At 43.3% G+C, this 16,170-nt stretch overlaps 1 protein-coding gene across 3 annotated transcripts in view; it reads right to left on the reverse strand.

Annotated features, from left to right (window-relative positions):
* The window catches only part of GNAS (GNAS complex locus), a 125,818-nt gene that overhangs the window by 58,147 nt on the left and 51,501 nt on the right, over positions 1-16,170 (reverse strand). The window lies entirely within an intron of this gene.

Raw genomic sequence — 16,170 nt, forward strand, 5'->3', positions numbered from 1 at the left:
CCGTCCCCCCAGTCCCCGCTGGGGGAGCGGGGGGGGGGGGGGAGGGGGAATCCCTGCCGGGAGCCGTGAGTGACAGTCACAGCTCTCTGAGGGGATAGATCGAGAATTGAGCGAGCGACGCTATGCGTTTGCTCACTTCCCGATCTATTGAGCCGACCTATGACAGTTTCATTGTCACAGGCCGGCTAGAACTATGAGGCTGAGTGATTTTCACTCAACTCATAGTTTTCCTTTAAAAACAAAAAAGAGTTCCTTCAAAAGCACACGGTGTATGACTTGCTTGCGAGTCTGATGCCTGTGGACGCGAGCCCTACACATGAAATAATGCTGCTTGGCTAGATACATCCTTGTGGATGCTGATCCCAGTTTCCAAACAGCACCCTCTAAGTCCATAGTAGCATCACTGGCACACCACCATCGGAGGGTCATTACATAACATGGAATCATGCGACAACAAAACTGCAGTCCCAACCAGAAGTACTGCGAAATGCCTGCTGTATCTGGGGGTAACGGATTATATAAAACTCAGAATAACATACACCGAGTGGATTCTTTTGACTGTGCTACTTGCGTGGATCTGCTCACTTATATGATACACTTGATACACTTATATGGCTTATAGTGGAGGCTGTAGGAAACAAATCTAAAATTTAGAACCACTGTCAGGACAGAGAGTTGGAAGTGAAACCATCTGTAATAGTTAAATATAAACAAAGAGATATCACATCTTCCTCTATAGGGAAATCCTCACTTCCTGTTCAGTTACACGGCACTGGAGCAGGACAGGAAGCAGGTGTATGCCAGAAGTGCTTCCCTGGCCAAAGTGAGGCAGGGGGACGGTGTCAATAGAAGCAAGGCCAAAGCAACGGTGACTGTTCTATAAAAGGGACAAAACACATCTGTGACAGTTTTCTGTAAATCGCAGAACATCCAACTACTAAGTGATGAGAAAGTTATTCTAGTAAACTGCTGTACAGACCCGACTATACTGTCATCTACCTGGCTACCTCCTTGATATTTAGGTTTGGTAGCCAGTAAGTATAATTCACAAATTACTTTGCATTTTGAATATATACATCGATCGTGTTCACTATATTACTGGAAAGATATCTGAAGACAGCTTATCAAAAGTTATCAGACATGAGCTACCTCCTCATGTATCACTTGCCCCTCCCTTTTATATTGTGAGCTCTCACAGGCAGGGCCCTCCTTACCATCTTGTCCTGAATTGCATAGTGATTGTAATGTCTTCCTTATATTGTAAAGCACTGCGCAAACTGTTGGCGCTATATAAATCCTGGATAATAACAAATAGTGAATCAGCAGAACACAGATTATTTTTGTACTATATACATATATGATTTGTTTATTTTATCATTGGTCCAGCTTGGCACAATGTATAGATATCATTCCTGGCAGGGCCACAGGGATTCTGTAATACATTATCAGGGGTCAGGAAAACATTTTTTAAAAACTACTTGTCCAAGGACTAAAGCGGGGGCCGAATCTACTTGTCCTGATACACAATTTTTTTTTTAACCAAAACCGTATTTAGTAGTGCTAAGAAGCACTTCTCATTGGTCAGTGTCGTCAGGTGACCGCGTTGACCGAGTGCTTGCAATTTGCAAGCGAAATTCAGAATACATGGAACAGGTACAGATAGTACACCCGTACTGGTGGACGGGAAGGATTGTTTGCCGAAAGGTAAGTATAGTGGGAGGGAGATTTCTGCGGGTAATTCCATTTTCCCAAATTGCCTGGGAAAGTGAATATACCCTTTAGGGTGGGTGCAGACTTGGAGATTCCCGGGACGTGCGATTGTGTGTGGTTGCATACAGCGGTTGCCTCAGCATGTATGGGGTTACATTTTTTCATTTGTTTTATTATTTTTACTTTATCGCCTTTTTATTTTTTACATTTTTATTTAGTTACATTTTTAATTAGTTATTTTTTAAACAACAATAAAAAAAACAAAAAAAAAAACTTAACTGTATTGCTGTCACACAGGGAATAACAATCCCCTGTGTGATAACATTTGGGGGTGACAGATACTCTTTATTGACCCTGTCACCTCCAACACAGGAGTTCTAGCACAGCACTGTGCTAGAACTCCTGTGACAGTAACGAGCATCGGCCGCCGGGGACAGAGGCTGAGGGAGGTGACAGAGCCTGTCATGGCTCCACCGTCTGGCTCTGTCACTGCTCCATCACTACTCCACGCCCCTGGCTCCGTGCTCCACGCCCCCGGGTCCGTCCACACCCCCAGCTCTCCGCGCTCCACGCCCCCAACTCTGCTCATATAAGAAAACCAGCCCTGCTACTTGTCCGTAGCAGGGCTAGAACTGTGAAAAAAACACTTGCCCGGAAATACATGTCCCGGGCGTCGGGCGACACGAATTCCACACCCCCGATTATAGTGGCCGCAGTTACTACAGTGTATAACAGCATCTACTGGGTCCCTACACCCGCTATGCTGTGCGCCTTTCCTGTGCTGTTCGTTTCGAGTATAGCAGCCTTTCAGAGGACACCTAGTATTTTTCTCAATATTAAGCTTTCTCCGATTGGAGGAGGGGTGGTGACATCACAGTATTAGATCCCCATGGTCCTGACAGGGATCCTATATATAGTTACATTGTGCCAAGCTGGACCAATGTATATATAAATTAAAGCTGGAATTCTGCTTTTAACTTGGACCGCAACCTCTGTTCTCTCTGTCACCACTTGGCCAAATGTTAGCTTGGGGAGCGAAGCAGTCCTCATTCATTTCCATTTCTGCGCTGGCCATTCACTATTTGGAATCTGTTACATTTAGTTATATACTGGTTACATATAGTTTGAAAACAAACATTTTGTATCAATTTAGTACATTTACAGAGAGCAATCTACAGTGTCAGACCTAGAAGAAGAGGAGAAACTCAAGAGGAAAGAAAAAGAGGGATCTTGGCCCAAAACAGGGACGGCTGAGGAAACAGAAAGATAGTAACCAACTGCCAAACCTGTTATTGAAAGTTTTCACATGCTTCTGAAAATATTTAACTACACGTGATAAACATGTGGGCTGTCATTGCAGTCTTCCTTCTGAAGATGCTAATTTCCCAGTTTAGAGCTCATGCACACCAGGGAGGTTGCGGATCAGCACGGTTACCACACTAATCTTGCAGGGTAGGTTGCTAATCGGCGCGGTTCCATTGAAACCTGTATGCAAACCGCATTGATCAGCAGGGCAAAAATAATGCATGGAGCAGTTGGGGAGGGGGGTGGTTTGGATCGTGCGGACGCGCGCAGTCGCATGAACGGTCCCCATAGCAATGTATAGGATTGTACATGTTGGCGGATCCATGTGGCCGAACCGCCCCGCTTACAGGTCTTTTGCATCACAGACCCGAATCAAGCATGCAGCAACCAATACAGATATTTCCTTATTCTACACTGGTTTCAATATGGCACCCAAGAAGCAGCTTCTGCAGGAGTGGTCAGCTTTGGCTGCCTCTGGCTCTCTAATATGACAGGTTTCCTTTAATTATGAACATACCCTTATGCAGGCAATACACAGGACACTTTTATAGCAACTCTAACCACTATTCACCAGACTCTAAATGCAACAATAAACAAACTGATCAAGGTAACTTCTCAGCAGGAGTAAAAACATTTCCATTTGTATGACTGCGCTCAAAAATCTGGTTGTGGAGTAGTGGATTCTGATTGAAAACTTGCTTTGTGTATGAATAACACAACATACTGTTGGACACACTGAATCCTAGCTCCCTGGGTGAACAACTGTCCTTGGGTCCATCTGCTATTAAAAATTCATACATTAAGGCTGGGTTCACACCGGAGCGTATTTTTTCAGCTCGTTTTTTAGCGCGTTTTTCCGTTCAGTGAAATGCGCGTTTCAGTGGCGGTATGATTTTTTTTCCCTTTATTTTCTCTATTTTTTAAAAAAAAAATTTGTTTCACTTTTAAACTTCCTGCCGGTTCCGCCCGCCTGCGACGCGGCCGCTCGCAAGGGACGGAACCCAGAAGTCGGCAGCCGCCGGAGGACACCGAGGGGAACGCGGACAAGGTAAGACCTGTACGCTGTATTCCCGAGTGTGGCTCGGCATTAGGGCTGCAACAACTAACTAAATCGACATAATCGATGATTGAAAAAGTTGTCAACTTTTTCAATCATCGATTAAATCGGCTTTTGATTGGTTGGCCCTGTTCACGGCTCCGCATACGCTGCGCGCCACACCTCCTCCCCCACCTTGTGCTCGCCGCTGCCAGACCCGCCCGGCCGCATCCACGCTCCACACGCCCAACCCCCAACAAGTAAGGAGGAGCAGGTGTGGGAGGGTGGATGACCGTCACCGATAGACAGGCCCGATCTCAGAAACAAGTTGCTGGAAGACTGCTGAGGTAAGCCTGCACTTTCCCACACATGGTGCTCTATAATGTATTGCTGGGATTTGTATTCCTCTATAGCTGATGGTACATTGCGCTGTATATTATACAGCGCAATGTACCATCAGCTATAGAGGAATACAAATCCCAGCAATACATTCTACACTGTATGTATAATGTACTATTGCTGGGAAGCTCCTGTGATGGAGTGCAATCTCAATACAAACTAGTAGTCCCATCACTGGAGGCATTTTTTAAAATGTATTTTATTTTGCATCCGATTAACTGATTAATCGAACTTAATAATCGGCTAACTAATCGATTTTGAAAATAATCGTTAGCTGCAGCTCTACTCGGCATTACCGCTTTGTTAACCCTGATCCACACTCGGGAATACCAATGGAAACGCGCGGCAAAATGCCCCAAAGAAGCTCCCATACTTCTTTTGGGCCTTTTGCAGTGCGTTCCTTCGCGCTGTAAAACGCCCAGGTGGGAACCAGGCCTTAAAGTATGCATTCTCATTGGAACCAAGATTGGTGCTGGATAGCGGATACTACAAGGTTACATATGACATTTAAGAGGGCTCAGAAAGACAATTTCCTACTTTCTGAAATTTTACATTTGTATGCCCTCATGCCTCCAACATGTCAATGTTGCTATGCCTGCTGCTGCCCAGCAACTACCCAATTAGTTTACAGGATTTTACTATGCTGCACATCCATGGCATTTAAAGTGTTTGGATCAAATTTGAAAGCGCAATAGTCCCACAAATGTAATGGTCTCTCCAGTTACTTTTAAGAAATGCTAATTGACAAGGTTGTGCATTTTAGCTCCTAGCCAAACTTTCAAGCCTTCAAATGGCTGGTGTCATAGCTGATCACATGTGCAGCACCGTGGCAACTGCAGTCCAAATAGAGGCGAAGATGGCATCTTCCTTGGCTGTAAGGGATTGGAGGTTGTAGTTCTGCTTTAAGATAGAGAGGAAGCTTCAGCTTTTTGTGCATAGCTATGTGTGCTAAAAGTTATAGAAAGCATTTTAATGCAGTTCCTACGTGGGAAAACCTTAGGGTACTTTAAAACTGCTCCTCCAAAAATTATTGTTGGGAACCAAACACCTGAAAACAACAGAACATCTGACTGCTGTCCTAATAAGCAAGGTCTGGTAAAGGTACAGGACATTATTAATGACAGGACCATATAAATGATCCCATGCTGGTCACTTGTCTCCTGCACGGCACACAGGTATTCCCATGCGAACACGTATACGCAACATTCCTACCAAGGTTCTCTAGTTTTTACATCAAAGCATAAGGTTTTTCATAAAAATAAAAAAAAAGGGAGGACCTGCAACATGAATAAATGTCCTCCTAATAAAAGGAGAACTATGAGGTGAGTGCTTTTCACTCACCTCATAGTTCTAGCCGACCTGTGACAATGAGACTGTCACAGGTCGGCTCAGTAGATCGGGAGGTGAGCGAACACATACCGGGTTCGCTCACCTCTCGATCCTGTCACGGCTCTCTGCCGTGACAGGGGGAGGGGCTGGATACAGCTGGCTCTGCCTCTAGATAGGCAGAGCCAGCTGTCACTCACGTCTGGATCTGCTCCGGCTGACATTGTAATGTTAGATGTTAATGTCCTTGCAATCATTCGGAAGAGTCAATCGGTGCCATTTCATAGCAGGATGCCTCTACTGATTGGTCAGGGAAGGATAAGCAACAGCCTGATGAGTTCATCTCTCTGCTCCTTTCTCCCTCATTCTGAGCTCAGCTGCACAGGGACTGCAGGAGGTTGATATGAAGCCAAATTCAAACACTTACACACATTTAGCATTGCATTAGTTGCCTATCCAGTACAAGCTGCTTGCTTCAAGGGTTACAAAAGTTCAACCTCAAAAGTTCAGAGAGTACAGAAGAGGAACAGACGCAGAACGATCTTGCTGCTGGGGTACTCGAACCCAGTGGGTGATTGAGCTCTCCAGAATTCACACAAATGAAATCTCTCTTTTGGTGGGAATGACCTCTCAAAATGGGTTTTCAACAACAACAAAAAAGGGGCAAAGCCATCATGGAGAGACTTGTGCCAGCTGGCAGCGGTAAGCTCTTCAATGAATGCCTATTAATCAGCTATAATAGGCAAACTCAAGAGCATCTATGAGGCAGCATCGCAAACCTGGCCATTGAAACAAATAGGTTTCCGAGGCTGGAGCTTCACAGTGATGGACAAAACCAAGGGTCTAGATGGACAATGGTATAATTGCCTAGAAAGTGGCGCCGAGATTTAGACGCACAACAATATACTATTTTTATTGTGGATTTTGCGGAGCTATAGAACCCTCTTCTTGCCAAACACTACCGGGCTAGAATTTGTCTGATAGGGCCAAATAAACCCTTCTCATATCTCCCGAGGAATTAGCATTAGGGCCTACATCTCAGTTACACCCTTTCACAACATCTTGCTCCTTCTGATCCATTGTTCATAATGCAAAATTACTGAAAAATCGTTCTGGAAGACAGACACCTGATCATAACAGAAACATTAAGCGGAGAACACTTGCATACAAATTGATCCTGGGAATATCTGATTCCCTTATGGGATCAGGAAGGATTTGTTTCCCCCTGTTGGAGTAAATTGAACTATGCCTAATAGGGGTTTTTGTTTGCTTTCCTCTGAACCAACCAGTGGGCATAGCATTCCCATTTAGGTTTTTTTTTTCTCTCCGCTCATCTCTATAGTTTGAACTCAATGGACTTGTTTCCTTTTTCAACCAGTCTAACTATGTAACAAATGTACCTACTAGTGTCTAAGAAATACAAGCCATTGAATCCAACATATTAGGGCTGCAACAACTAATCGACAAAATCGATTATAATCGATTATTGAAAAAGTTGTCAACTTTTTCAATCATCGATTAATCGGCTTCCGATTGGTCGGCCCTGTTCACGGCTCCACACGCCGCACCTCCTCCCCGCTTCACGCTCACCGCCCGCCCAAATTCACAATCGGCACAGGGACACGGGGAGAAGAAGTAAGGAGGAGCAGGTGTGGGCGGATGACAGCCGCCGATAGACGGGTCCGATCTCAGAAACAAGTTGCTGGAAGACTGCTCAGTTAAGCCTGCACTTTCCCACACATGGCGCTCTATAATGTATTGAACAACATATATCTATAATGCATTTAAGTTTCAGACGGATAGGCCCTTCGAGTAGATGGAAACTCAATCACTAAAATCTCCTAAAGACATTTCCAAGATTTCTAAATCTGCAGCTTTCATTAAAATACTTGATCCTGCCATGAAGGTCTTCGTTCAGGCACTTCCCTGACAAAGCCCCAGCTCACAATTGTTCAACTACATTATGACGCAGTTCACACAGGCTCCTGATGGAAACTACAAGTATCCATTTAAACCAGGGCAACTCCGGCCCCCCCAGCTGTGTTTTAACTACAAATCCCACCATGTCTCTGGCAGTCATGCCTGTAACTGTCAGTCTTACAATGCCTCACGGGACTTGTAGTTCCACAACAGCTGGAGGGCCAGAGCTGCCCACCCATGATTTAAACACACATTTCACAGGCATGATCTACTGTTGTCACCATCAGGAAACTTGGGCTGAAAAATTATGTCTAGATGGATAAGAATAAGACAATTGTTTATGATATATGGTGCAGATGTGACCATGTTCAGCCAGAATCAGTGTAGAAATGCAGACCGTGCATGGTAAACTGGGCACACGGATTGCAGTGGATGGCAGATAATTTGCTGCATTGTAAATGGTCACCAAAGTTTTCACTGCAGAGCATTTTCAGTTTTTGCAGTTGTTATATACTAATGTATCACTATGATAATACACATTGCTGTCATCGAATACACTTCACCTAAAAGGTTTGGGCCTTAGGCTCAGTTTACAGTCTACATTCGTGTAAAATAAAATAAAATATAAGCTGATAATCTTTGCAATACACGCGAGGTTCCAAACCATGTTTTATCACCTTTTACAAGCTTGGTGAAAGCGTCAAAAGGAAGTATAAAAAATTGTTTCTTGCCAAGGCCCCTTTCACACTGTCAGGTCTGGAGGGGATCCGTGCACAGATCCCCTCCTGATGGGAGCGGTACAGAATGGATGTCTCCGCTCAGTTTTATCCTCCATCACAAACTGAAATGACCGGACCCCATGCGAGTCTGTGGGGAATCAGATGTAAATGGACATGTATCAGTTTGCATCAGATTACCCCCAAATCAGCACGATACAATCCGGAGGAATGAATCACTGTTGCGTTTGTTTTTCCTGACCTGGCTGGAGGCAACTGTATGTAAACAGACGCCTGACCATTTAGATCCAGCTGCCCACAGACTTACATTGGGCATCCGATCGGTTCCACCTGCATGACTGACAGGCGGACCTGATCGGACCACCCTTCTGAAAGGGCTCTAAAAAGGAACAAGGTTAAAAGAAACCTTTTGCTCTAGAAAGGGATAGGAAGGTTTGGGGTTAAATTTTGGTAAAGCCTGAAACTAGATTTTAATGTAAAGGTCAAATTAAGGGTTTAGGTTTGAACATCTCATTGAAGCGGAGTTGATAAGTGGCTTACTTTTTTGGGTGTGCAAGTTTGAATTTTCATGTGGGAGAAGGGTACAGATTGTTTGTGTTGACAACTTTTGTGCCAAAAATTCCCGTGCTGAAACTCACAACCCAGCTCATTTTCAGAAGTGAAAGCCTAACAAAACAGCTTCTCTGTCCCACCCGGACGGACCGGCTCCTGAATTCTATACACATTTGTCCAACCCTAGGGTCAAAGTGCCACCTAGTTGTTTGTTAGAATGTGCAACAGTCACCAATTAGGAAAACAAAATCAGAACAAATCACAAATGAATAATACAAACCTATTCCAATGCAATAACAAACCAGTCTGCAGTATACAAAATAATGAGCGATATGAGATTTTAAAAGGGCTGTTACGACTAAATTACAAGCTGCTGATGTAAAACTGGTTTTAACAGCATACAAGGGCATGCATGCAAAAATGGAAGATCGTCATAACATAAGAGAACATAAGTGGGACATATGGGAAAGAGATGGTTTCCAATACTCAGCTGACTTCCTGTCCAGTATGCCGTAATATAAACTTGGTGCTGCCATTTTTCTGCCTCCTTTTGCCTAATATGGCATCTATAATGTTCTGCATAGCAAAGTTACTTAGATGTCAAAGTTTCTGTAAAAGAATGTGGCCTTTTACAGATCTGTTGGTTATTGTGGTTTTTTAATTCACATTATTATTATTATTATTATTATACAGGATGTATATAGCACCAACAGTTTGCGCAGCGCTTTACAATATAAAGGAAGACATTACAATCACAATACAATTCAAGACAAGACGGTAAGGAGTATCACCTATTACAGCTTTATTGAACCTGTTAAGCACTAACAAACCATACAACAACTGTATCATGGCAGGACAAGCCAGACAGGTATTTTTGGAGGAGAAATGCCAGTAAACCTATATTTAAATAGCAATTTCAGAAACAAAAAGGAAACTAAAAAACTAGTAAGGGGAGATATAACTTTATTTAAAGGGTCTGCTCATCCCAAAATAATACTTCAGAATCACCCTATTATGAAATACATGTAAGATCAGAAAAAGGAAATAGACTCCTTGTAATGACCACAACAATAAAGACACATAGCTGCATACTCGTCAGTGTCACATTTCCCAAGCAATAGAAGAACGCAGGTGATGAGTGGTTCAACCTCCCCTCACCTACATAAACCTGAAATATCAGTCTTTAAGAGGACTGACCCTTAACAGAAGTAAGATCCGAGATCTTTAAATATATTTGCAAATGAAACAGAGCAATATTTGTTTCGGAGAAAAACAGGAAGTCACAAAACATTCGAGAAATAAAAATAGCTAACAAAGATTTGTATTTATAAACTATTTTCAACGGTGCCCAAGGCTTGGCATCAATCAGAGCGCAGATCATCAATGGTCCAAAAGACCAAAACCAGTGAACTGAAGGCATCCGGCATAGATGCCGTAGGACTTCTAATGCCAGCATACAAAGATAAGCTAGGTTGCCAGAATTTGCAGCTCATATCAAATACAAAGTTTGCTGGATGTGTTAAGATAGGGGCGGAGGACGAATGCTGCCACTCAGAAGACAAGGAATTCACAGAGATTTTTAGTAGGTGGTCAGTCCTGTCTTCTGGGAAATGTACTTCCACTGACAACACAGGCCTATTTTTTTTTTTTTTTTTAGGGGTATTGGCTACCTACCTCCCGAGACATGCCCAGCACTAGTGCATCTGCAGTCCTCTAGGTTTTTTTGAGTCAGATGACAGTGGTGGTAGAGGTTAGTGAAATAGCTCTTTGGCTAAAGCAGGGGTAAGGCACATTCTGGCCTTCCAGCTGTGGTGCAACTACAAATCCTATTAGTGTTTGTAAAACGACAGCCACAAGTATGGTTTCCAGGTGCAGGTGCATTAGAATTTTGGAAGGGTGGAGTTTGCCTACCCCTGGTCTAAAGAAACGAGACAGGGGCAGTGGAAATGAATAGGTAATGATAGGCAAGGGGATAATAAACCAGTATGAGAGGGTACCAAGCATGGCAGACGGAGGATACATTATACTAGTGTCAGTGTAAACTGGTTTCTAGAAGGTCATAACTAATCTCAGGGTAAGCTATAGAACTTTCACTTTCATATACATGAACAGAAAGGTTGTCTGAGCCATTCTTACAGATGACGTACAGTGGTGATAGCTACCACGGTAGTAGGCCTCAAAATTCTGCCACGTCTTGGTTCGGATAATGATGTTGAGGTAAAGTCAATGAGGAAACCAGATTCTTATAGAACAGTGGGGGAGGGCAGTAAGAGTAGGTTGGTTTGTTATACAATTTCCTCCCACTTCTGTCAGTGTGGGCAACCACAATACTAAAAGGTTTACGGGCCAAACAACAAATGACTATAGGCCGCTAAATAATTGTTGCAGCATTATGAATACTACATATTTGGGGGGTGAGTGCAGTGACAGAGGATTGAGAAGATTAAGCAGAAGATTTGAAGCACCAGGCTCGGAGGTGGGGTGTTCTGCAGAATCCATGCTTCTAGAGAATTTGGAGTAACCAGAGTAGTTAATCAAAGTTGCAGTCCTAGTGATTACACGCTTTTTGAAATCAGGTGGGCCACGGGTAGCTCAAGCCTAACATAAGCAAGTATAGAATACTCAGTGCTGATCCCGGGCTTAGGTATGTTGGAGCCATCTCCATCCTTGAGAAACAGAGGAGACAAAGTGTTGCTTGCTGCAGGGGGTTAGGGACGGTATATAAAAATAACCTCAGATATAGTAGTCGAGAAATGGAGCTTATGATTGGCACGGGAAAACAAAAGGAGGTAAGCAAGATACTACACTTCTTCCAGATGTTGTGTCCAGAAGAGGACAGTAGAAGGTAGTTAGTGGAGAATATCTCAATATAGGGAAATAGACTGGACAGCCTTCTAAAGTTCTACCATGTAAAGAAGACTTGGATTTAGCGATCAAGAGACAGTGGAGGGAGACAAGCTAGATAGATTTTAGGGTGATAAAAAAGCAGTGAAGCCTTGCAAAGCCATCATGCAATATAGTAATCCGACGGGTGCTAAAGTATCCACATGACTAGAGCTGATGGTAAACGCCAGGAGATACGTTTTTAATTTGAGTGAGAGAACAGTGCCAAAGGGGTATCTTCATAACCAATTTTCTTGGATTTAAGTGGGCTATCTGGAGAGCACACGTTGAGTTCACGAGACAGAAATGTAGGGGACACCGGGGTAATGAGAGTTTTACAGATTTGGAGGGTGGTCACAGGACAGTGACAGGGAAAACAGTAAAAGGGGGTTGAGTACAGAAGAGTCACGGTGGTTAGTAGGGTACCTAAATTCACATAGGGAAAAGGGGTTTATATGGATTTGAAGGGTGGTCACAGGACAGTGACAGGGAAAGCAATAAATGGGGGTTAGTAGAGTAAGTAGGGTACCTAAATTCACATAGGGAAAAGGGGTTTGGAAGGTGGTCACAGGACAGTGAAAGCAGTAAATGGGTAAATTAGTAGAGTACAGAAGAGTCAAGGTTCACAGAAGTGTTACAGTAGGGTACCTAGAGTCACATAGGGGAAAAGGGGTGATCCTGGGGCAAGCAAAAGGTTAGTGAGGTACAGTAATACCTTGGTTTACAAGTAACTTGGTTTGAGAGCGTTTTGCAAGACAAGCAAACATTTCTGAAAAATGTTGCCTTGATATACAAGCAATGTCTTGAAAGAAGAGCAAAATTTTGTAGAAAAGCGCCACCCGGATAAGGCTGTAGCAGTGCGAGCGATGAGTCTGTTTAACAACAATGCAATGTCTCATTGGATAGATTCCTTGTTAAGGTTTCACGTAATGAAAAAGATTCCATTGAGCCAAGAGATAGCAGTGATTCCGTTAGTGATAGTGAAAGTGGTCCTACACAATAATCCTCCTCTCTCTTGTCCCCCTCACACCGGCCACAAAGGTACCTGTAATTGGTTTATTTTTCTTTATATTTTGTACAGTATTATATTACAGTACAGTATTGTAATCATTTTTATATGAATATTTTGGGGTTCTGGAACGAATCATCGGAATTTCCATTATTTCCTATGGGGAAGTTTGCTTTGATATACAAGCGCTTTGGATTACAAGCATGCTGCCGGAACGAATTATGCTCGTAAACCAAGGTATTACTGTACTATAGATTTGAAACGTCCACAATAAGATTATTACAGACCAGAAATTCAGAAATGATAGGGTGTTAATTCACTTTTATATGTCAGCGAAGGTTCTCATTCATCCAGGTCATGGTATATCTGTAAAAAAAAAAAGTCAAGGCAACTGGACTTGCTGTGTTTTTCGTGAAGACTTTTCAATGGTCATCCAACCAGCTTTCTCCATTCAGAACAAAGATTTCTGAATGGAGAAAGCTGGTTGGATGACCAGTGCAAAGTCTTCAAGAAAAATACAGCAAGTCCAGTTGCCTTGACTTATTTTATTACAGATATCACTTTTAAAAGTATTTGGGGACTGGTGAAATGTAATTGGGGTTACCAAAAACTACCCATCTTGTTCCAGAGGACAGCGGTGATAATGTTACTGGGATGATGAGGTTTCCCAAAACAGCGGTGTTCACCGAGATGTACTATAGATTAGGGTTCATTGAGCCATTCTACATATTGGAAGCAGCTAGGTCATTACAGAATAGGCAGTGAGGAGCCAAAGGGTACACCAGGGGTGGACAAATTAATATGGAATTTAGGAGCCAGTCTGTCCAATCAAGGAGTCAGCTCCATCAACAACTAAAGAAACCCTCAAAAGTTGGGCACCAGCTGTAATTTCTAAGGAGCATGGGTTACCTGAAATTTGTCCAGCCCTGGGGTAAATGATCTAAACTACACATCAGCAGTTCAGAGAATACTACAAGTGATACTATTGGATTACAATATCGATCAGAGCTGGTGATCGCCCCACTTGGGAAGCTTGTAGGCTGTACTATAGATTAAAACCCATCTTTGGGAGTTTTAATGGGCTGTTCTAAAGACTAGGGGTTCAGAAGACCCTACTGGAGTGTGCTTTCCTACAGATTAGGAATTCGGAGGACATGATCAGGGGTTATAGTGGACTCTACTACAAATCAGGAAACCAGAATAGGATTGGGCAAACCCTGTGGGCAGTGTTATTGGGCTGTTCCGATCAGAGGTTTGGAGAACCCCATGGTGGGTATTAAGGGTTCACAGGACCCAATAGGAGGTGTTAGAGGGCTTGACTAAAGATTAAGCGGGTGAACATAAGGTGCTTGTGATATCAGTGTATTGTACTGCAGATTAGGGGCCCCATGGGTGGTGTTAATGGGCTGTACTACAGATTAGGAGAAAGTTATCGGCAGTGTAAATGGGCTTAATATCCAAAAGAACCTTCCGCGCTAAGTGAATCAATCCCTAAGAAAAACTTTATCAAAAGCAACCAACGCTAATCAAGTATTCTATACTAGTAAGTAAATAAAATGTAAAAAAATAATGCAAGGCTAAGTAAACAATAATTAATGATCAGTGCATTACTTCATAAAGTGCATTGTTAACTTCCCTATGAATAAAGTGCAACAAAAATAAAAGATTTAATCACGTGTTAAAGGGCTGTCCTATAGATCAGAGGTTCAAAAGGAGACCACTAGTATTGATAATGGGCTATTCTGCAGATTAGGGTTCTGGAGAACCCCATGAGGGGTATGATGAGGTTGTACTAGAGATAAGGGGGTTGGAGGATCCCATAGGAGGAATGAATGGTAGTACTAGACATAAGGAGCTCAGAGGAGCCCGAAAAGGGTGTTATTGGACTTTTCTAATGTTAAAAGCCTGAGAGGAGACCACAGCTGGAATGCACTGACTGTGGTAGGGATAAGGGGTTCAGAGGACCCCATATGGGGTATAAGGGGACTGTACTAGAGGCGTTTGGAGAATCCCATGGGTAGTATTAAAAAAAAACTATAGAAGTGACGAGGGGTTTGGAGGACCCCATAGGGGATATAAAGGAACTGTTCTAGTGATAAGGGATTTGCAGGCCCCCCCCCCATATGGGGTATATAGCCACTGCACTAGTGATAGGTTTTCAGAGGACCACCTGGGGGTACAAAGCAACCATACTAGAGATGAGGGGTGTGGGGAATAAAGGGGCTGTATTGATATGGGGTGCAGAGGACCCGACAAGGGGTATAAAGGGACTTTACTAGAGATAAGGGGTTTGGAGGACCTCTTAGTAGATATGTATGAACTATAGCAGTGATAAAGGGCTAGGAAAAACCCACAGGGGGTATAAAGGGGCTGTAGAGAGTGATAAGGTATTTGGAAGACCTCATAGGGGGCATTTAGGACAGTACTAGAGAATTGCTTCGGAGGACCCCATAGATGGAATTTAGGGACTGCACTAGTGACAAGGGGTTCACAGCATCCCATAGAAGAGATAAAACAGACTGTACTGGAGATAAGGAGTTAAAACAAAACCATAGAGGGTACTTAGGGACTGTACTAGCGATAAGGGGTTTGAAGGACCCCATAGTGGGTATGAATAAACTACAGCAGAGATAAAGGGCTAGGAAGACCTCACAGGGTGCATAAAGGGACTGTACGAGTGATATCGATTTGGAATATCCCATAGGGGGTATTTAGGGACTGTACTAGTGATGAGGCGTTCGCAGGACCCCATAAAGGATATAAATGGACTGTACTAGAGATAAGGGGTTTGAATGAAACCATAGATGAGAAGAGGTTCTGAGGATCCCATAGGGGGTATTTGGATTCTGTACTTGTGATAAAGACGCCACAGGGGGTATTTATTTGCTATACTAGTGATAAGGGGTTTGCAGGACCCCACAGAGCATATAAAATTGACTGTACTAGAGAAATGGGGCTCAGACAAAACCATAGGGGGTATAAAGGGACTGTATAAGAGAAAAGGGGTTCAGAGGACCCCATAAAGGATATAAACAGACTGTACTAGAGATAAGGGGTTTGATTGAAACCATAGGGGGATAGGAGGTTCTGAGGAACCCATAGGGGTACATGGGTTCTGTACTTGTGATAAAGACCCCACAGGGGGTATTTCGGGACTAAACTTGTGATAAAGGGGTTTGCAGGACCCCACAGAGTATATAAAATGGACTGTACTAGAGATATGGGGCTCAGACGAAACCATAGGGGGTATAAAGGGACTGTATAAGGGATAAGGGGTACGGAGGACCCCACAG

This window comes from Nanorana parkeri, unplaced genomic scaffold, assembly GCF_000935625.1.
Source record: "Nanorana parkeri isolate BGI_ZX_2015 unplaced genomic scaffold, ASM93562v1 scaffold50, whole genome shotgun sequence".
Taxonomy (NCBI): domain Eukaryota; kingdom Metazoa; phylum Chordata; class Amphibia; order Anura; family Dicroglossidae; genus Nanorana; species Nanorana parkeri.